Source organism: Acomys minous (assembly GCF_964271855.1).
Source record: "Acomys minous genome assembly, chromosome: 1".
Taxonomy (NCBI): domain Eukaryota; kingdom Metazoa; phylum Chordata; class Mammalia; order Rodentia; family Muridae; genus Acomys; species Acomys minous.
Genome location: NC_140483.1, coordinates 53,227,754 through 53,251,193, shown reverse-complemented (window position 1 = coordinate 53,251,193; position 23,440 = coordinate 53,227,754). Strand labels below are relative to the sequence as shown.

At 45.0% G+C, this 23,440-nt stretch overlaps 1 protein-coding gene across 1 annotated transcript in view; it reads left to right on the top strand.

The window, feature by feature from the left end:
* The first annotated feature begins 3,499 nt into the window (after positions 1–3,499).
* ZNF281 (zinc finger protein 281) overlaps positions 3,500–23,440 on the top strand; it is a 65,927-nt gene continuing 45,986 nt past the window's right edge. The window contains exon 1 of the mRNA XM_084778738.1: positions 3,500–3,592. The gene's annotated coding sequence lies outside the window, so the exon portion shown is untranslated. The remainder of the gene's footprint in view (positions 3,593–23,440) is intronic.

The window sequence follows — 23,440 nt, the reverse complement described above, 5'->3', positions numbered from 1 at the left end:
CTAGCTCCTAAACAGGCAGTTTTAATATAGTACTCTTAAGGCTGGAAAGCATAGGGAATAGACTAGCAACCTGGGACTCCACTTGGTCTGTATCTTGTAAGCCCCATCCCTCTGCTGATAATGCAGTTAGCAGACAGGTTCCTTTTCCTAAATGTACTATACACATATACCTCAAAATAATTCACCTAACAGCCTTGAAACGCCCCTCCCCCCACAAATAACTTATGTCATACACCCCTCTCTGAAAAATGGCATCAGTTTCTTCTCCCCTAAGAAGAATCTAGTTTGGATGGTTTCTATTTAAATATATTCCCAGTGTACCCAGGTACAAAGAATAAAAAGGCTTCTCTGGCCTGAACAGGTTTGAGGTACTTAAGAAATGAGGCAAAACTGTGTCTTCAAGTGAACTTTGAGGGAGAATCCCTGTTTATCATCTTATGCCTATGCATAGTTGGGCAGGCATATGATTAAAATAAGAGGCATTATGGGAAAAGACATGTTCAGTAGCAAAAATGATTATTTGATCTAATCTGTCAATCAAAGCAGAAGACCACATCACTATGGTCCTTCTCTGAACCCTGTGAAAGAAGACGCATCTTTATTTTATTTTATTTTATTTTATTTTTTAATTTTTTGAGACAGGGTCTCTAGACCTGGCCTCGAACTCACAGAGATCCACCTGCCTCTACCCCCTGAGTGCTGGGATTACAGGCGTGTGCCACTATGCCAGGCAAGAAAGAGCATCTTCACTCATGGGCCTGCTGCTCCCTTATAATGTGTTCTGATCATCCTTATTTCTGCTTTTGTTTCCTTGCTACTTTTGTAAGTCAGTGTGGGCTTTGATTTCAGTTTCTTAAATAAGAAGCCATGAAGCTGGGTGTGGTGGTGCACGCCTTTAGTCCCAGAGTCAGGTGGACTTCTGTGAGTTCGAGGCCAGCCTGGTCTACAAAGCGAGTCTAGGACAGCCAAGGCTACACAGAGAAACCTTGTCTCAAAAAACCAACCAACCAACCAACCAAACAAACAAAACAAAATAAAAACAAAAACAAACAACCAAACAAAAAAACCAAGAGGCCAAAACCCTGGAAACAGCTGACCCAAACCCCAGCCATGGTGTCTCGCTACTCCCAGCTGCATCTGCTTAGCAGGGACTGAGCTCCGAAAGCATAATAACTGCAAACCGGGCAGGCTTCACGGTGGCCAGGAGCTGCCGTTGAAGTAGGATACATCCCAAGAAAGCATCGTGAGCTTTGAAGAAGTGTTGCTCAGGGTACAGTTCAGTGAGCAACATAAACCAACGCCCTGGTCAGGGGTGGTGGTGCATGCCTATCTGCCCAGGCCTTGGGAGGCTGAGGATTATAAGTTTAAAGCCAGTCTAGGTTACATAATGAATGAGACCCTATCTCAAAAACAAACAAACAAACAAACAACAACAAAAAAACAAGCAAACCAAACAAACAAAAGAGGTGGGAGGAGACAAGAGAAAAACACTTCAGAAAACTATTGGTAACATGACTTTATTTTTAAAATATAAGGAAAACAAATACCTAAAAAAAAAACACACACACACACACAATAAAACATCGGTGCTCTTCTCTCTCTCTCTCTCCCTCCCTCTCTCCCTCCCTCCCTCCCTCTCTCTCTCTCTCTCTCTCTCTCTCTCTCTCTCTCTCTGATGTTAATGGATGTCCCATGCATGTTTCAGCGAGCCAGCCAACCCACATTTATAACAAACTGTAGTGTTGCTCGGTTCAGGTGTTTGAAAAGAAGATGCCATGCGGGAAAGCAGAAAGCTACAGGATTCCTTCGACTTTCAGGCTTACAGAGACTGTTTTTTGGCTGGTTCATGACCAGTTACTTCCACCAGAGGGTGTTCAGGGATAAAAAAAAAAGGATGAAGGTGCTGGAGAGACCACTCCAGCCTCCGGACCTGCCCCCCTTCCCAGGCTTCTGGAGGACACTTCCTTAGACCCTTCCCGCCTCACCCCTTTCAACCCGGCATCGGTCTCCAAGGCTTATCCACCTGCTACGGCCCTGGCTCCTCTCCATACACACCCTCAGCTCTTTCCTCAGACAGTCTCCCACGGGGTCCTCCTGTGAGTCTTTGTCAGCCGGGACCAGCCCCGGGCGACCCAGTCTGCACTTTCACCTACAACCCCCCAGCTCCCGAGCACTCGCTACCTTCCCTCTCACCTGCAGGCCCCCATTTCAGATATTCTAATCTTCTGAAGGCTGGAGAGACACCTCCCAACTGCCTGTAACTCTGGATCCAGGGTATATGACACCTTCTTCTGCCCTTTGCAGACACTCACATGCACCCCCACCCCCACTCACACGCGCGTAAACAGATGTTACAGATGTTCACTGCAAATATTCATGGGTCCCTCTGACCGTCTATAGTGGGAACGGCCATTGCTTGAACTTGGCCATCTCTAGTGACGCAGCTGAAGGGGAGTACTGTGCGTGAATAGCCAGAAAGAGCTCAGAGCAGCTGGACACCCAGCAAACGCAGAAGGGCAGCACCGAGGTGGGGGTGGGGGGGTCCCCGCAGCAGCAGGTAAGGCTTGCCACACCTTGCCTCGCTGTGTGGCCTCGGGAAAGTCCCCGAACCTCAGGTGTTCTCACTCCATATAAAGGAGGCAGGAAGCGACTGGAAAGGTGAAGCCGGTGCCGCGGCATCTCTGCTAGGTGCTCAGACAGGAACCTGGCGGCTTCTTTCAGAGGCCTTGGAAGGCCACGGAGAGTCGGAAAACACAAAGTCTGAAACAAAAACCAAGTTACCTTCCAAGGGCTCGGTTTTAGGGATACACAGAAGTGACCGTCGCAGACCCGGAGCTGCTTCTGAACAAGTTGAGAAAACTCGGGGAGCTGCCTGGAAAAGAGGTGTTTTTGTGGCGGGTATACGGTGGGATGTGGTTGACGGTGGGTCATTTAGGAGAATTCTCCAAAGCTGTGGGTTTCATTTGGATTTGAGGGGAACACCACGAAGTCCCCGGAGGTCCTGGGGTGGGGGGCTGTGTAGATATTGGATGCTTATGGCATTGTCAATCGAAGGGACAAACCACAAAACCTTGATTTCCTCCGTAAGAATACTATAAGTTGCTCAGGCACCCAGAAATGAGAATTACTGAGATCAGTTCAGAAAACTCATTTAAATTAAAGGGGAGGAGCGGAAAGATGTGAAATAATATAAAACGCTTCCAAGCAGAACACACAGAAGTTACTGCAACACTCTAAAGTGAAAGAAAATTCCTTCGGCGATGATGGCTCATGTCCCTGCTGACTGTAATGACTACAAATATTCTAGCCACTGCACCATGGGTGTTCGCACGAGTCCTCTGTGCTGGTATGATTCGGAATAGCCCCTACAGACTCAGGCGTTTGAATGCTTGGGCCAGACAGTTAGGAGGTGTGGCCTTGTTGGAGGAAGTGTGTCACTGTGGGGGCGGGCTTTGAGTCCTCGATGCTCAAGCTAGGCCTCGTGGAGCAGGCACTTCCTGTTGCCTTGTGGATCGGATTTGTAGAACTCTCAGCTCCTTCTCCAGCACCATGTTTGCCTGCCGTGGTGATAATGGACTAAACCTCTGAAACTGTAAGCCAGCCCCAATGAAATGCTTTCCTTTGTAAGAGTTGTCGTAGTCATGGCGTCTTTTCACAGCAATAGAAACCCTAACAGAGGCACCTTTTGCTGTTGTTACTTTTTTTCTTCTTTTTTCTTTTATTGTTTATTTATTTTTTTATTTTTGTTGTTGTTGTTTTTCAAGACAGGGTCTCTCTGTGTAGCCTTGGCTGTCCTGGACTCGCTTTGTGGACCAAGCTGGCCTCGAACTCACAGAGATCCACCTGTCTCTGCCTTCCGAGTGCTGGGATTAAAGGCAAATGCCGCCGCTGCTGCCACCACCACCTGGATACTAAGGCACCCTTCTAATACGATTATTTCAGAAGTCAGTTGTATTTTTGTTTGTTTGTTTTTGTTTTGCTGTCAAAGTACACATTTTCTTTTTAACAGCTTTAGGATCATTGAAGTATATATTTTAAAATGTCATGGTATCTGGGATGTTTTTATCTTGATTGTCAATCTGACATGCTCCAGAGTCACCGAGGAGACAGGCCTCCAGGCACAGCTGTGAAAAGATACCTAGATTAAATTGTCTGAAGCAGGAAGAGTCACCCTAACTGCAGGGCACCATCACACGGGTCGGGGCCTTGCCCTGAGTAGAATGAGGAAGTGAGCTACGCACAAGCGGCCCTCGCTCTCTGCTTTCTAACTGGACGCAGTATGACCTGCTGCCTCGAGCTCCAGCCATCATGGCTTGCCCATCGTCATGAACTAACTGGGAGCCAACATCCCTTTTCCCTCCTCCGCTGTGCCTTGTGTTTTGTCAAGGCAGTGAGTGAAACAACTAACTTAATATCTAGTTTATTTTAACTAATGTTTTTGGAGGCGGAACTTTGTTGTGTGGCTAGGCTAGCCCTGGTCTCTCTCAAGCCCTTCTTCCTTGTGCCTGACTTAGAAAATTATCACTTTAAAACAGGAGTTCTCAACCTGTGGGTCGAGACCTCTTTGGGAACCGAATATCAGATATTTACATTAAGTTTCATAACAGTAGCAAAATTACAGGAAGGAAATGACTTTATGGTTGGGGGGGAGGGCTGTCAGCACAGCACGAGGAACTGTATTAAAGGGTCCCAGCATTAGGAATTGCAATTAGTAGCCACACCCCATTTTGACTGACTTACCATGCACAACGTTAACAATAATGTTCCATGTTGTGGCACACAACATCCTTCTTTATGAATGAGTAATAGTCACTTTGTATGGATAGACCACATCTTGTTTATTATGTTTTTTCTTTTCTTTTGGTTTTTTGTTGTTGTTGTTGTTGTTGTTTTGCTTTTTCGAGACAGGGTTTCTGTTTATTCATTCTTGCTGATGGACTTTTGGACTGCTGCTTTATGCTACTATGTGTTTTGGATTATATGTTTAAATATATATTTTAATTTCTTGGGCATATATTTGGGAGTGAAACAGGTCCACCATATCATTAACTCATACCTTTTTACTTTTAAAACTTATATTTATGTGTGTGTTTGTGTGTGTATGTGTGTGTGTAACTTCTGTGTGCCATGGCACATGTGTGCAAGTGAGAGGCAACTCTTAGGAATCTTGTGGGTCTCAGGGATACTCCAGCCCTTGGGCTTGGTGGCAAGTGCCTTACTGACTGAGCCATCTTGGTGGTGGTTGTGTGTGTGTGTATTCAGAAGGTGTGTGTATACACACACACACACACACACACACACACACATCATACCATATAACTGCAGTGCGAGGCACACATTTTTGCAGTAAAGAAAGACATTTATAAATGCTGTAGCCTTTCAACAAGTATCTGGCCCGATCTTCTGGACCCTACAAAATGGACAGCTTGCCCAACACATCAAAAACAGGTGTCAGGGGGAAATCAGGACAAGGAGGGGAGGAAGAGAGGAGACAGAATGAGGAAATGGGCAACTGAGGCAGGAAGAGAAGAGGGCTGAGCTCTTTGAGGAGCAGTCCACCCTTACACCCCAACATTATTAATGTGCTTATAGTAGAAGTTTCCTGAGTGCTTTTCTCAGTCCTTTTTTGTTTGTTTGTTTGTTTTGTTTTGTTTTGTTTTTCAAGACAGGGCTTCTCTGTGTAGCACTGGCTGTCCTGGACTCGATTTGTAGACCAGGCTGGCCCTGAACTCAACAGCGATCTGCCTGCCTCTGCCTCCCGAGTGCTGGGAGGAAAGGGTCTCTCAAGTGCTTTAAAGGTAGTGGGGCAGAGTGCATGTGTCTCGGCATACAGGGTGGGACCTTGTGTCACCAGCTGTAGGCCATGCTGGGTTTATTCACATCCCTTGAGAGTGCAAAGCAGCTAGGAAAACAACTCAGTTCACGTGCAGTGGGACATCTGATGCAAGTGGGCATCACCTGGGAGCCTGTGGCCATGCGTTTGGGGATTGTGCTCACCACCTTCCGAGTGTACTCTGATCCATGACCTCTCATTCGCGCCTTGCGGTGAGATTTTCATGGGCTTACTCTGGGGCCCAGCCTGAGAGCAGATTTTAAAAGTGCCTCAGGAAGCCTCCAGTGCGAGTGCGTAGCTAGGGTGAAAACCACTTGTGAAGACTTGCGGTTTCTATGACATTCTTGAGACAAGGAGACATTGCAGTGACCTTCAGTTACATCTTAGTGCTTTTTCAGAATCATCTGGGAGGCTCAATGACTGCTGTGTGTGTGTGTGTGTGTGTGTGTGTGTGTGTGTGTGTGTGTGTGTGGTTTGGTTTGGTTTTTGAGACAGGGCTCCTCTGTGTAACAGATCCCTCTGTAACTTGCTTTGTAGACTAGGCTGGTTTTGAGCTCACAGAGATGGGCCTGCCTCTGCCTTTATGAGTACTAGCATTAAAGGAGTGTACCATTGTGCCTGGTCATGGCTGCAGCTTCTTCTTCTTCTTCTTCTTCTTCTTCTTCTTCTTCTTCTTCTTCTTCTTCTTCTTCTTCTTCTTCTTCTTCTTCTTCTTTCTTCTCCTTCTCCTCCTCCTCTTCCTCTTTCTCCTTCTAATTTATTTTTATGTTATATGTATTGGTGTTTTGCCTGTGCATATGTCTGTGGGTGTCCGATCTTGGAGTTAGACAGTTGTGAGCTGCTCTGTGGGTGCTGGGAATTGAACCCTGGTCCTCTAAAAGAGCAGTTAGTGCTTTTATAGCCTCTGAGCCACCTCTCCAGCCCCATGTTGCTACTTCTAACCCGTGCTCATGGAGTTCAGTGTGCTGGCCTACACCTGTAACTCTAGGACTCAGGAGGCTGAGGCAGGAGATAGCCAATTTGAAGCTGTCCTGGGCTATACAGTGAGACCTTTGTGTGTCCCTCTGACTGTCTTTAGCTTGCTAACTGCCCTCCCTGCTTCTCTGAGCCTACTCACGCCCATAAGAATTGCTTATATATATAATAAAAACAAGCCAAGTATGGAGGTGCATACCTTTCAACCCTGCAGAGGCAGATGGTGATCTCCTGAGTTCAAGACCAGCCTAGTTTGTATAATGAGACTCTTGTCACACACACACACACACACACACACACACACACACACACACACACACACACACAGTTCCCAAAGCCATTCTTCCCTAGCTCAAAGATTCGAATGGCTTCTTGCTGCTCTCAGTACAATTCAGATTTTTCCAGCTCCTCAGACTTTGCCCTACCTGCCTGTCCCCCTCTCCACCCCTACCCCTCCCTCCCCCCCGCCCCCCATCCCCCTTCTCCCGGGCCAGATAACCAGTTGGTTTTTTTTGTTTTTTCCTCTGTTAATGCCCTGCATGAGGTTTGTAAGCCTTTCAAATGCAAAGACCCTTTACCAGCCGTCCCTGTTTTCCTTGGCACCTGGTAAACCAAGTACACTTAGGAACTCCTCAGCAAGACACTTGAGTGAGGAAAAGCAGGAGGGCCACGTGCTAGACAGAACTGCCTGCCTGAGTTCTCCGAGCAGGTAACTCAGAAGAGCCGACTCAGCATATGGAGTCTGGTGTGCTTCTTTCGCCGTGCAGAGGAGCCGCACAGAATTTACGCTTGTGCAAGCAGATCCTCCAGAAGGAATTTTCTCTTTAGGCCGGTGCCGCACACGGGGCTCAGCAGTAAATTCGCAGTATTTTTTTTTTTATAAGAAAGTAAAAAGTGGAAATCAGATGAAAAGCGACAACCACCCACCAGCAGCCCCAATCTCCTATGGGTGGTGCCTCGATACGCCCCCCCCCCCCCAATGCTCAATGGCAGGTCTACTCAGCATGATCCAAACCAGAGCTGGTAGATGGGAGTTCGGACCTAAAGCAGCCTTTGTTTTGCATATCTCTCCCTTTACATCATAGAAGGCTTTGCATCTATAAGCCACAGTAGCCGAGGTGGTGAAAACCTTGTCCTGGTGTCTTGGGTGGGTCGTAAGCTCAGGTGGAGGTGGAGGCTGGTGGATCCCGAGACCTGGCTTCTGCCTGTCCCTTCCTCCACTTCCTGCCTTCCCAGTGTTCTCTCTATGTCCTTTCTCCTTCTGCTGGGTGCTTTGAAACTGCTCCCTCTCACTCAAAAACTGTTTCTGTTTGTCCTCGGTGGTTTGGTCTGGTTTTGGTTTAAAAATAAACGCTCACACTGGATTATTTGGAAATGCATAAAATAAGGAATAAACAGTCGTTCCTAGGTCCACCATCAGGAGAAAAGCCATAATGATTTCTATCTTCCTAGGCCAGAGAACTTTAACATTTTTACCATTTTTTTTTCCTCATGCTTATGAAAACAGTGTTTCTTTATTGTAAAAGTTTTTGGACAATGAAAACTTCCAGAAGGAATTCCGTTCTGGACTTCCAGGTGTGAGCCGCCATGTCCAATTGATAATCAGTAGTTCACTATCCCACACAGGGAAACCAAAAGCATCGGCGTGATTGCTTGAGGAAGCCAAGTGAAGCAGTACAAAAAAAAAAAAACCTTCCCCTGAAGCCTGAGAGGAGCCACATTCGTCGCTTCTCAGTGTTGGCTCTTGGGTCTGAAGGAGCCGGGGCAGCGATGGAGGGAGGGAGAGGCGGCCAGAGGAGCAGACTGAGAACAGGCGGGTGTGTTGTGTGTCTGTGTAAGCTCAGGGCACGGAGAGAATCGTGCGGCAACTGTGCAGGTACCCAGAGTGGAGAAGGGGAGGGGATGGAGGAGGCGCCTAGTTGGCCCTCTGCATGGTGTCTGGGTGTGGCTTGCAGGTAGCTCCCCAAATGCTAGTTCTCAAAGACCCTCCAGTGCAGTCCCCTTCTCAGTGTCTCACTACACTGTCTTGGCTGCCAGTCAGTTCCTGTGCACCAGTTTGAACTCTTTCTGTGTAAGCGGATGAAGATGGCAAAGGTCTCCGTAGGGGAGCGTGGGGTTGGGTAGGCAGGTCCCAGCCACAGAAGCATCTGCTTTTGTGAAAGGCCTCTCCACAGGGGATCCACAGGATGCCAGCCTCTACCTCAGCTGGAGCACTAGCCAGACTTAAGCCTGTTACGGATGGACATGCATCTCATAAAGAGTGTTGGCCAACAATGACCACGTATAAGAAGACAGTCCCACAAGATTTTATTCTTAGTGATAGTGCAGCCATCCTAGTTTACGGAGACCTTGTGACATTTGCATAGGGATGAAATTGCCCAGCGTTATAATTCTTAGTATTTATCTTCGTTGTTAAATTGTAGGACTCTGTTGTTCATCCCTTTGGAAAACACACACACACACACACACACACACACACACACACACACACACACACAAATACAGAGCTGCATAGTGAGACCCTGGCACGGTAAAGGAGAGGTGGGGGCCCCACACCATCCCTCCCCCCCAAAAAATTATAGAAATTGAACCTAGGTCCACTAAGCCATCTTGCCAGGCCCCCAATTTTATACTTTTAATAGAGAGTATGTTTTGAGGTAGAAAATACTATGAAATGATCGGATAAGTCAGTTGATTGTATTATGCAGTGAAAACTATATTGTGTGTTTTCTGATCCATGACCTCTCATTCGCGCCTTGTGGTGAGATTTTCATGGGCTTACTCTGGGGCCCAGCCTGAGAACAGATTTTAAAAGTGCCTCAGGAAGCCTCCAGTGCGAGTGCGTAGCTAGGGTGAAAACCACTTGTGAAGAAAGTTAAGAAAATGTTCAAAAGGAGCCAATACCTGGGATATACTAACAGTTTTCCCCTGGTCAGCCCTGCATGCTCTAGACACGCACATGCACACACACACACACACACATGCACGCACGCACCCATGCGCGCATGCGCTTTCCTTGAGTTCATTTGTCATGAAGATGATGCAAATGAACTACTAATGTGGCCCTTGATTTAGCCCTGTGCCCACATGGGCACATGTTACTATGCACATGTGGATATGGACAAGTTGTGTCATTTTTAGTTTAATTTATTCATTCTTCCCAGGCAGTGTGACAAAAGGTTATTTCGTGTCTAAGCTAAGCCACCTCCAAGCCTGTACTGCTGGCTTCACATGTTTTTATATTTCAAGTGAAGAGAATTGGAGGTACCAGAGGCCACACTGACTCTTGCAAACAGGGGAGCAAAGCTCTGGGACAGGAACCTATGTCCAGGGAGCCAGCTAGTGTCTGCCAGGGCTGGAATCAGGGCTTTGTATTCTCCATGCTTACCTCTGGCCTCATGGAGGTGGAACTGGCTGTCCTGTACTCGCTCTGTAGACCAGGCTAGCCTCGAACCCATAGAGGTCTGCCTGCCTCTACCTCCTGAGTGCTGGGATTAGCCCCGTGCCGTGCTCAGCTTGTGGTTGTTTCTAAATTGTGTCTGTATAGGTGTGTGTGTGCATGTAGAGACCCGGCTTTCTTCATGTGGGCCCTGGGGATTGAACTCAGGTCTCTAGGCTCAGCAGCAAGTGCCTTTACCCAATGAGCCTCCTCACTAGCCCTAGATAGTGAGTGTTGGTAGCTTCTGCTCTGTGTCTCTTGATTTCTGGACTTGCAATATAAAAATTAAGGCAGCATTATTTTCTACAGTGATTTAATAGCAATATCTACTTATTTACCACCCAAAATATACCAAACTGAACAGGCAGATTAGCCAGGCCACTGGCTTAGCTGGACTGCTAGTCAAGCCCAAGCTAACTGCTTTGCCTGAAAAGTATATCAGCCCATCCAGAGATGAGTTCCAGAGATGGCTGACAGTGGGGACACCCAACCCAGGCTGGGGACTCCTGAGGACTGGCAGATCTTCAGGGTGCATGGAACCAGCCACGCCATGTAATCAGTGTCTTTTTTTGTTGGTTGGTTTTCTTGTTTCCTACCTCATTTTATTCTCATGATAATTCTCCCAAGAGCTGGCCAGGGTAGGCACTGAGTTCACATTTTCTTTTGTTTTGGTTTTTAATGGGTTTTGGTTTGGTTTGGTTTTTTTGTTTTTTTTTTGTTTGTTTGTTTGGTTGGTTGGTTGGTTTTTTGCGACAGGGTTTCTCTGTGTTATCTTGGCTGTCCTGAACTAGCTTTGTAGACCAGGCTGGGAGACACAGTTTCTTGCTATAGCCTTAGCTATGCTAGAGCAGGCTGTAGGCCGCTATATAGGCCAGGCTGCCCTCAGAGCTCTGCCTGCCTCTGCCTCCTGAGTGCTGAGACTAAAGACGTTACACTACTCTGCCCAGCATGGGTTTGATTCCTAACACCCACATGGAGGCTCACACCATCTTTTTTTTTTTAATTTTTTTAAATTAATTTATTCTTGTTACATCTTAGTGGTTATCCCATCCCTTGTATCCTCCCCTTCTTCCCTCCCTCCCATTTTCCCCTTATTCCCCTCCCCTATGACTGTTCCTGAGGGGGATTACCTCCCCCTGTATATGTTCATAGGGTATCAAGTCTCTTCTCGGTAACCTGCTGTCCTTCCTCTGAGTGCCACCAGGTCTCCCCCTCCAGGGGACATGGTCAAATGCTCACACCATCTTTAACTCCAGTTCCAGGAGGTGCAATGGTCTCTTCTGCCCTCCACAGGCACCAGGCACACATGCGGTGCTCAGACATATATAGACACAACATCCACATATATAAAATAAATTTCTAAAAATGTAAAATACTCGTCCATAGCTGGGTTTCCAGGACAGCCAGGGCTACACAGAGAGACCCTGTCTTGAAGAAAAAGAAAAGGAAAGAAAATCCAAAACGAAACCAAATTAAACAAACAAAAAACCTCACTCATACATAAAGTGAAAAATAACTTTAAAACCATTTGTAGAAGCTGTAGAAGTAACCCTAACCACATTATACTGGGTAGTAGCTAAGATCCCGGCCTTATATTAGTTTAAATGGCTCCGTTGAGGCGGGAGGAAGAGACGGTGCAGTGGTTAAGAGGATTGCCGCTCTTTCAAAGGACCTGAGTTCGGGTCTTAGGATCCAAGTTGACGAGCTCACAACTCTCAATAGCGCCAGCTCCAGAGGATCTGATACTTTCTTCTGGCCTCTGTGGGTTCCTGCCCATGTGACACACACACACATACACACACACACACAAATGAAAAAAATAAACTTTTTAAAAGTTAAGTGAGGGAGGGCTTGGAGTGATGGCTCACAGTTAAGAGCACTGACTGGCCTTTCAGAGGTCCTAGTTCAATTCCCAGCACCCACATGGTGGCTCATAAGCTGATGCCCTCTTCTGGCCTTCAGGCATATGTGCAGACAAAGCACATATATACATACATAAATAAATCTTTTTCTAAAACTTAAATGAATCTGAGAACCTAGTATACGTAACGATTTATAGGTGCTCTGTTAATATTATAAGCATTATTAGCATTGTTACAATAAAAGGACATGGTAGAGAATAATCCCAGCTTCATACCATTACAAACTCCTAATCTAAAATGACTGATATGATTACTAAATTTTTGCATGAAATACATTTTCAGAAAAGAAACAGTTATTTACTTTTAGAGGAGTGGAAAAGTTTTCCCATCTCTTTTTCATTTCTTTTCTTTTCTTTTTTTTCTTCTTCTTCTTCTTCTTTTTTTTTTTTTTTTTTTTTAGCTTGAATAAACTCAGAGAAAACCCTTGGTTTTGGGGGACAGATTCTTACCATGAGATCCAGGCTGGCCTTGAAGTCAAGATCTGTCTGCTATGGACCATTTTGCATGACTAGGTATTTATGTGTAGTTACCATAAAATAAACTGATCAGTTTTTTTTCCCTTTTTAAAAGATTTATTTATTTATTTTTATGTATACAGTGCTCTATCTGCATGTACATCTGCAGGCCAGAAGAGGGCATCATATCTCATTACAGATGGTTGTGAGCTCTTAACCTCTGAGCCGTCTCTCCAGCTACAGTTGTTTGTTTTGGTTTTTTTTTTTTCTTAATTACCCCAGCTTTGACTTATTTATTGTTTGCCTTTTTTGGTATGTCTGTGGTATACACACATGTGCATGTGCGGAGGCCAGAGACTATCAGGTGGCCTGTTCCGTCACTATCGGTCCTAGTCCCTTGAGATGGGGTCTCTCACTGAACCTGGAGCTAGGCTGGCAACCAGCAAGCACAGCAATCCTCTTGTTCTCCGAGCTCTACCCCAGAGATGGGGATACAGGCACGTGTGAACGCATCTAGCCTTTTACACGTGTGCTGGGATTTGAACTCAAGTCCTTGTCCGCGCATCTCTTAAAAGTCAGCATGTATTTGGAAACTGTCATGATCTATCATGTATGAGCGCCACCATTATCCCCCAAACTTCAAAATAGAAACTTCAAGAAAGAAATGTGTCATACGCTGATGTCATTGCAGCATCAAAGCAAACATAAACCCATCCCCTTTAAGACAATGTTTAAGCTTCAGAGAGAAGTGAGCCCGGCCCTTTGCCTGTGAGAACAATAGCACCATCCTGTTGGGGAGGATTTATGACTTGTCTCTTGTCAACCCTCCATTTATGACAGCAGAAGGACAGGTACCATTAGCTTGAGGTGGTGAGATTGTGGAATTCACGCGGCTTGGTTAAAAAGTGTTCAGGGTTTATTTTATTTATGTGCAATAATATAAATGCATATGTTAAAAAAGAAATATAATTTTTAAAAAATTTTTAAAAAGAAAGAAAGTGTTCTTACCCCCCAGTTTGTGGAAGTAGACAGCTCCAGCGAGCCGCTGCTCACATCACATCCTCATCAGGGAAGAGTTCCTTTGAGTTTCCAGGGGGAGTTTGGGTTTATGTTCCGTCTGTCTAAAGTTAGAGTAGAAATTGTTTTTGAGGAAAAATGGATCTATATTCCAATCAAAGTGCTTTCCAAGGTCCTAGAATCTCGTTTATTTGTAAATCCATAATTTACTGAACCATTTTACCTTGCTTGTAAAGGGATTCGTGTACAAATTAACAATAGATTCTCTGGTTAATTTATTTAGGCTGCTGTTCTTGGATTTTAAAAGCAAGCATCACTCAAGATCACCGAGCTCATAAATACCTCCGTGATGTCTCACAGAACTCAAAGCCGGCTCCCTTTAGCTGCTCGCTTCTCTGTGGAATGACATATTCAGATAGCCACAAGGAGATACAAACTTGGTGACCCAGAAAGGTGTCTGATCAAACCTACCAATAAAAGCGAAGCTCAGTCTGAGGGAGAGGACAGCTCTGCTGTAGACACATGGATGGGGAGGGCGCGGAGGGTCACCTGGCTCTCGCGTGTGGCATGTGTTAATTTGTACTTCTCAATCTTTTTCATGCGTTCATTGTCCCGTAAGCACGTGGCTGTTCTATATTAGACCTGCTTAAAATCCGCTGAAGTATATGGGTTTTTTCCTTCCTTGAGAAAAATCAACACAGTGAGCCTGTCGGCCCCTTACAAAGCCTGTTAGAGACAGCAGATCGGCTCAGAGAATGTTTCCTAACGAGAGTGACAGATTGCTGAGGTGTCCTCTCCTGTGTCCAGATCACATTAGCTGACTTGTGACGCTTGTATCTGAGAATCCCTGTTTGCATTTACCAGCATACCCTCCCTGCTTTTAGTGACAAGAAAGTGACTAAAAGAGTACGGACACAAACTCCTTATAGATAATTTCAACTAAGTGGTGACAGGGCACTGGATGATTGCACAAGCTGTTTGAACTCCGTCTGGTGGTGGTGGTTGTTGTTGTTTTAAAGATAATTTTCAATTCTTATGAAACTGTAGCATAAAAGCATGTGACTCAGCCAAACCCAGTAGATAAATCAAATATCTTGTGAGTTCCTTTAATAGCTGTTATCATCAGTTTGACATCTTATTTTAAAGAAACTGCTAAAAATGGGACAAAACAAACGTGGCTGGCTATAATTGAACTTGACAATCTGTATAGGGGAAGAGTATTGAGAGCGAGCACTCCTGGCCGTATCCTTCTAGCCACACGTTCAGGTTAAATGTGTGCACATCCTGGTGGCCGGAACATCTGTTTCTAGCTTGTTGTTCCTCTTGGCTGCTTTTCAATTGGATTTCCTCGAGCAGGTCCCAGGCTTGTCACCGCGGCCAGGGTCTGTTAAACATCACCACTGGTCCTACATTAAGTGGGTGGTTCAGGGCTAAGCTAATAACTTGCCTGCCTCTCTGACTGATCACAGGGATGCTCTCCGGGGCCACTTATCATGCGAGCTCCTTGGGGAGGGTACTCTTTGTCTGCACCTCTGGCTGGAACGGGTTTTGTTTCCCTTGTTTCCAGAGTTATGTGTAGACAGACAGGGTCTGTGGTGTGGCTGTGTGACGCTTTACGAGTACATTCCCTTAGCAGAGATCAGAAGGTCTGTGTGTCAAACACGAAGCCCGCTGTGTCGTGTCCACATGGACTCTATGCTACGTAAGCATCCTCTCTTCTGCTTTTCTTCATTCACTCTGAAAAGCAAACAAAAAGGAAGTGTTGTTCCATGCGGTTTACAGGGACTTGGCGGCTTTCAGAATAAAACTGTAGCTTAATACTCTGAATCTTGGTTATGATTTGGAAGGAACTCACAGCTGCAAACCTCAGCTGTTCATGGCATGGCATGGCACTGCGTCATCCGTATCCAAGGGGTGGGACTAGAATGGGCTAGGTGGTTGTAAAGATGCTTAGAAATAACTTTATGGGCCAGGCGGTAGTGGCGCACACCTTTAATCCCAGCACCTGAGAGGCAGAGGCAGGCGGATCTCTGTGAGTTTGAGGCCAGCCTGGTCTACAGAGCTAGTTCCAGGACAGCCAAGGCCACACAAAGAAACCCTGTATCTGAAAACAAAAACAAACAAACAAACAAAAAAAGAATGACAGACTTTTATGTAGGCAGGCAGATCACTGTGAGTTCCTGGCCAGCCTGGTTTACAAAGAGAGTCCAAAACAAGCAAGGCTACACAGAGAAACCCTGTCTTGGGTGAGGGTTTGGGGGGGGGGGGGTGAGGAAGAAAGATGTCCAAGTTCAAGGAAAGACAAAAAGGCACTTGGAAAGTTTGCCCACTGGTGTGGGGGGGGTGGGGTGGGGGGAGAATGGTCAATTTCTTTCTCATTTCTGCTTTCTAGGTGGCTTCTAAGGTAGCAAAGAAAGTTTGGTTCTGTCTAGGCAACTTCTATCCTGCGATTTACTCTTCTGGATGACTCACAAGGCCAGCATACTCTGAGAGAAGTGGGCTCCTGATGCCAAACCTGAAAATACTCTTTTCCCCGGGGGCAGATGTTCATAGGAATTCCCCCACTTTTGCCAAATCTTGCCATGCACGCTGGTTATAGAAAAACTTAAGCACTGGAATCCAAGTGGCCAGGTGGGGGGACTGAAACACAGGCAACAGGGCAGGATATGAGGCCTATCCAGTGTATGTGGGGGGTTCTCTTCTGAAGGGGAGGCTGTAGTTGAGGAAGAGAAATAGATGTTATCAGACTTCCCTCTAACTGAAGGCGTGAGCAAAGCCCTCACTGGGTCTTGCTAGCTGTGACCAGGGTAGATCTTTTGTTCTCATTTTTAGCTCTCTTTCACTTACCAACTCTGCAAGCACTTCTGGAAAAAAAAAAAACACAAACACAAAAACAAAAAACCCAGCACCTTTTCATTAACATCTGCCGTTGTTGTTGTTGTTTTTTTTTTTTTAAATAGAAAGACTCTTTGTTAAAGTGGTTTAAACTTTAAAGAAAATTACCAGAACCAAGGAGAAACTCTTTTAAGTTTGGGGTGAGTCTGATTTCTCTCAGAGGCGAGGAAAAAGAAACGCAATAGCTCTGGCTGCCAAACAGTTATGTAGAGTGTGCTGGCCAGGGCTGGCAGAGATGGCATTTGCAGGGGTCACCCACATATTTCCCTGAACCCTGAGGAGACTCCCACCTGCAGCTGTTCTCCTACGCCTTCCTTGCAGTCACCAAGCTGAGGTTGTACAAACTCGTCAGCTCGGCAAGCTTCCCTTTCTGTGCAGGAAGAATCCGCGAGAGATGCCTGGGGCCTTCCTTCCCTCTCTGCAGCCCCTCCCTCTTTCATTCTTTTATAAACAGAGGGGAATGTGTCGTGAATAGATGTGGGTGGAGCTGAGAAAAAAGCCTTGAAGAGGGGCCGGGGAGTGGGTAGTAGGGCTCGCTGTAGTTTGAGGGCTTGAGTTCAAATTCCCAGAACCCATTTTAAAAGGTGGACGTGGTTGGTTGCGCCTAGTGCTTGCCGGGTGAGGAGGCGGAAGCACAAGAGCTGGGGGAAGCTGGAGGGCAGCATAGCTCCAGGCTCCGTGACAGGCTTTGTCTCGAGAACAAGAGAGAGAGTGATAGAGCACTTGGCTTCTTCCTCTGGGCTCCTGCAACACCTGTGCATATAATATGCACCGTAACACACACAGACACACACACATACACACACACACACACACACACATACACACAGAGAGAGAGAGAGAAAGAGAGAGAGAGAGAGGGAGGGAGGGAGGGAGGGAGGGAGAGAGAGAATTTTTAAAATTATAAAACAAAAAAGAAAAGCTTTAAAGAAAGCCTACAGCTGTACCATTGTTCCTCAGCCCTGTGTAAGTCAGAGAGCCTAGGTGCAGGGGGACATGGCGGCAGGGAGTGAAAGTGGGACAAGGTGGCAGAAGGAAATACCAAACCAAGCAACAGATGTGATCTGAATGATTTCAAGATCATCAGGGTTGTCTGACATGGGCTGGGGAGAGAGCTCAGTGGCTAAGAGCCCTCGCTGTCCCTGCAGAGGACCTGGGTTCGTTTCCCAGCACTCACATGGTAGCTAACAACCACGTGTAACTCCAGTTCCAGGGAGATCTGACACCCTCTTCTACTCTCCAAGGGTAGCAAGCACGTACTTACATAATGTTCACGCTAAGCACCCATATACATAAAATTAAAAAAATAAAAATAATGACTTGAAAATAGAAGAAAAAAAAAAAAAAGAAAAGAAAACACCGCTTGCACAACATTGTGCTAACTGATCTGTGAATCTCTGGTCTCCCCACTGTCACTTTGGGTAGATGCCATGATATGGAAGAACGCACACACAGAAACCCCTGAGCAAATGGAGGAATCGCAGGGCAGAGGGGCTGGCTGGGGAAGATGTGTTCACTCTAACCTGGCAATCTTCTCATCTCATCTTTAAAGGGGTTTTACTTTAAATGACTTAATATGTTACGTGTAAAGTTTCATTGACAGCATGATAGTAACCACCCAGAATTTCTGTTTTTATCATCGTTTTCTATTTTGGGACTTCCTTCCACACAAATTTCCTCATGCTCTAGATACAGTGTCTGATCTGAGTTTTCTTTTCCTTTTAGCATTATATCTTAAGTACAGCATTTGCTGCTCTCGTAAATAGAATCATACATACATACATGCATACATACATACATACATACATGCATACCATACCATACATACATTTTGCATTGTGGCAGATTGTTGCCCAGGCCTTGAAAGTCAATTAGTGCTTTTTTAGTAATGTACTTTTTAATTGTGCCACATCCCTTGGCCCAAACAGGATTGTTAAGAGCTGTGGAACACCCCATGAGTATGTTCTAGGATTGTCCTGTAGCTGGACTTTAATCCAGTATTTTAGAGGCACTTTTTTTTTTTTTTTTTTTTTTTTTGGGGGTAGAAGCAAATGTTATAGTGACTAGAGATTTGCCTGTTACGGTCCAGAGTCTGTCTAGTTGGGGAAACCGAGGTTTTCCTTCTGGACCACAGAAATAGATGTTCTCTCTCCCCTCTTCTTCTCCCTCTCTCCCGCCTGCTCCTGTTTCAGCCTCCCCAGTGCTGGGATCACAGGCATCTGTCGCTATGCAGAGATTGGAAAGCTTCCATTCCGGGTTCTGCTTTTCTCAGGAGATAAGCTGCTGGAACATTCTATTAAGTTCTGTTCCATTATGGAGGTGTGTGGAGGTGGCCCTGGTGTTATCTGAGCTGCTAAGGTAATAATCATAGCAAGCAAGCAAACAAACAAGAACCTTAAAACAGAGAAAGCACTGCTTCCTGTCTTAACACTAGCACAATTTCCACAATAAAACAAATAAGAGCTCTGTGTCATCTTCATGTATCTAGGGGAAGATGCCTCAGGGATGGTAGATGGAATCAGGATGATAGAAAAACAGAGAAGGCATATTAATAGGTCTGTAATGACATAAAATTTATTCTGGGGGTGAGGTAAAACTTAATGGTTCATAAATAGCAAATTCATTATATTTTTAATACTCAAGTTATATTAACACCATATAACATCTTTATAGTACCATTAGTACCATTTAAATCCTGACTCAACATAGAGAGCAAACCTCTCCAAATCTTGGCCATGAACTGATTATCCAGATAAAATGTTTTAATAAATATTATTGGATTAGAGTATGGCTGGTTGGGTCATAAACTGTCTTATGTTTTATGTCATCTGTTGCACTGAATTTTAAAATGTTAACAGATTTATTTTAAAGGCTGCATCAAGGTAAAAACAGCTTGTTCTCACTAACGGGGGCATTAGGGGATGGGTCAATCCATCAGCAGCCATTTCTCAACCTGTGTCCCAGCAACAGAAGAGATAGTAACATACAAAATGTGGTGTGGGCTTGTTAAGTGTTCATTTATGATTTGAATTAATTATCCATTATATGTTGGGGTAAACTTTAATCTGAGGAACACGCTAGATCATGATGCTCTCAGAACAGATAACACATTTTATAAATGTTGCTCCAAGTGTTGACTAGAGTATGTGCGAATGTTTGTTGGCAATGACACTTAGGTTTGCTGAGAAGACTTGATCTTCATTGGTTTTGGGCTTGATAATTCTTTCAAAGCTTAAAGTCACTAAGAAAAAGAATCAGTCTGGGGCATTTCTCTCCCACAGTTGATGACCTCTCAGTTACTTACTCCTTGTGACAGCACTGTCATTCACTGCCTAAAACGACTTCAACACCAAGAGGGGACTGTTTAAAAACAAATGATCTCTGAGTATTATGAGGACCATCGTCTGGGGTTCAGAAAGCTGGAAAGGTCTACTTTCTCCGAGGTTCAGACTTTTGAACAGACTATCCCAGAACACAGCAAACTCCAGGAGATGTTTACATGCTCCAATAGTCAGGTATTTGATTAAGCTCCATAGCTGCGGTAGTCAATTTGCATTTGGGAAGCTGAAAAAGCGCAGCCATCATGAGCGAGCTGGATGTGGCAGAGTGGTGATTTGTATTATCGGAGCCTGGTAGCTGCCCAATGAACCATGTAAAAACAGTTCATTAAAATGTTTATGTGCTTGACTGGTTAATGCAAAGAAAGCTTTATTGCGGCTTTATACAGCCTTGGTAACTTCAGGCTGATGTTCGATCAATGTGTGGTAATGCCTCAGACAAGCTTTCTCTCCAGAGCTCAGAAAGGAACCCAAACACTCGCCTTTCCTCCTTGTTCCTAAGGACACACATTTCCAGGTCTTTAAAGCTAACCTAGACTTTCTTTTCTTTGGCTGTTTTAAAGGCAGTTAAAATGTTTCACCTTCATTTGTAGCAGATTTATGATACTTTTAGCACAAAACCACTGGGCAGTTGTAATAAAATTTAATCAGTGAATTGGTAATTACTGTTGTGTTTGGAAATTAACTCTTACAGAATCTCAAGTTTGTTGCACTCACATACACAGTCATACACACACACACACACACACACACACACACGTACAAACACGTACAAACACGTACCCCTCATTGAGCTGGAAAGCAAATATGCTAATTCCTTTAGCAGCTATTATTTCCCCATCCCTGCAGTACATTTTAGATCTGTACACATATGGCTATTTTGACATTAAAAACATATTTTGAAATAGTTGAATCTTTACAAAAGAATGATTTTTACAAATATCTTTAAGGTAAGCAAAATGAATATTGTAATAGGAAAATTAATCTATGAAGGCACTTACCTTCACAGGATATACACAATTTCATTTAAAAATTTTTACCTTGTTACTCTGAGTGTGTGAGTAAGTGCAGGGGTGTGCAAGCCACAATACATATTTGGAGGTCAGAGGTCAAGTTCAAGAGTTGGTTCTCTCCTTCCACTATGGATTCTGGGAATCAAACTCAAGTTGTCAGGCTTGTGGGACATGCATTTTAAAAAACCCACTGAGCCATCTTGCTGACCTTATAATTAGCATTTTACATGAAAAGTACTATTTCCAATTCACTGGTATGAAGTCTTTCAGTAAAAAGGTTTGTTCAGGTGGGTGAGATGGGTCGGTGGGTAAGGTCTCTTGCTTGCAGCCAACACTTGCTGATGCCCTGAGCTCTATCCCTAGGAAAGAACCAGTTGCTGCCAGTTTTCCTCTGACCTCTGAGTTCTGGGGCACCCAAAAGTAAATGTTAAAAAGATGGTTTAGTTGGGTGTGGTGGCAGATGCCTTTAATTCCAGCACTTGGGAGGCACTATTCATAATCACAGCCAATGCACGGGGGGGTGGGGGGGGGGTGGAGGGGCGATAGTACAGCTTGCTTATCTTAGTTTTGATTTGTGTGTTTGGATATCTTGCCTGTATGTATGTCTGTGTGCCGCTTGTGTGCCTGGTACCCGCAGAGGCCAGAGGGTGTCAGATCTTCTGGAACTGGAGTTACAGATGGTTGTGAACACCGTATGGGTACTGGGGGTTGAACCTGTGTCCTCTAGAAGAGCAACCAGTGCTCTTAAGCACCAGGTCATCTCTCCGGCCCCGTGTGGTAGAAACTTACGGGGTATATACTGAGTGAATAAATGTTGAAGTAGACACAACACCATTTTAAATGGGGATTAGGGGCTGTGTTGCTGCTCAGTGGGTGAAGCGCAGCATAAGGATGCACTATAGTGCATATCTCTGACCTCGGTTATGGGGTACAGCGATAGAGGGCTTCCTGGCCAGCCACACCAATCAGCCATCTTCAGGTTCAGGGGAGACTTCGTTTTAAGAAATAAGATGGAGGCTGGGCAGTGGTGGCATACGCATTTCATCCTAGCACTTGGGAGGCAGAGCAGCAGATCTCTGTAAATTAGAGGCCAGCCTGGCCTACAGAGTGAGTTCCAGGACAGCCAGGACAACACAGAGAAAGCCTGTCTCAAAACACAAAAGATAGATAGATAGATAGATAGATAGATAGATAGATAGGTAGATGGATAGATAGGTAGGTAGATAGAGATAGGACAGAGGGACAGAGAAATGGCTCAGGGGTTAAGAGCACTGGCTGCTCTTGCAAGAGGACCCAGGTTCAATTTCCAGTACCCACTTGTCACCTCACAACCATCTGTAACGCTAGTTCCAAGGAAGTCAATGGTCTATACCAGTACCAGGCGTGCAAGTGGTGCACAGACGTAGATGTAGGCAAAATAGAAAGTCACATAAAAATTTAAAAATAAGCATTTCTCTATGTAGCCTTGCCTATTCTGGAGACCAGGCCTCCCAGTGCTGGGGATGAAGGTGTATGCCACCACAGCCCAGCCCACCTTTTTTTTTTTCTCTTTATCTTCAGGTGAGTCTGAGGTGCTTATTATACCTCCCTATGATGTCATATGACCTCAGGTTCACCTCTCTTGTCTAGCCATCACTGTAGTCACACACACACACACACACACACACACACACACACACATCTTAACAAACATTTGGCTAAAATCTATATGTGCAAAGATGTGGCCTTTGGATTTTTGGAGACAGTGCGAGAGTGAACCGTATGGAGTTGGGAATGCCGGTTTAAGCCTGCTGTACCAGTGTCCATGGAGCTCCGTTCCTGGGATGAAAGGAGAGCTCGCCTAGAAGTTCAATTGCACGTCCATATCTCTTGACACTTCAAAAAAGGCTGAGGAGTGTGGAGAGAGAAGCCTTGCTAACCATGTGTGTTTCCTCAAGCCCGCTCAGATTTAATTGCCAGTGTAAATGACCCCCCCAGGCCTGCAGCATCTCAACTTGATGTGTATAATTGATAGCCAAACATTTTTTACAGGCTGTTAAATGGTAAGACCACAATGAAATGTATATAATGTTGATTAAAGTGATTTTTGCACGAAAAGGTCAGAGACATTAACAAGTTAAAAGAAAGTGCGAGCTCTACCCCGGTACCTCTAACCTTTGTTCGGTTTTTTCCCAGTAATTGACACCACATGTTTACTGTGCCTGTTTTGGTCCAATTGAAGGCTGCTGCATTCAACATATTTTGAAGTGCTCTTGAGACAAGTGTACCCGTGGGGTACCCAGAAAGGTGGACTTCAGATATGACGTGAGCACATGGTAACAGCGAAAAATTAAAATGACCCCCTCCAGTGTGCCTTGTTTTAAATCGTCTGGCGCCTAAAAGGTAGACTAAGAGACAGTAACTCTGAGAAGGATTAAAATGGACATCCAAATGATAATTACTGGGTAATTTTGTTTTGGTTATAATTTGTGGTGTTATTTTTATAACTGACATGAGACATAATATATTTTTCAGGGTTCTGCAATAGCTGAGCAACAAATGGAATCTGTCAGA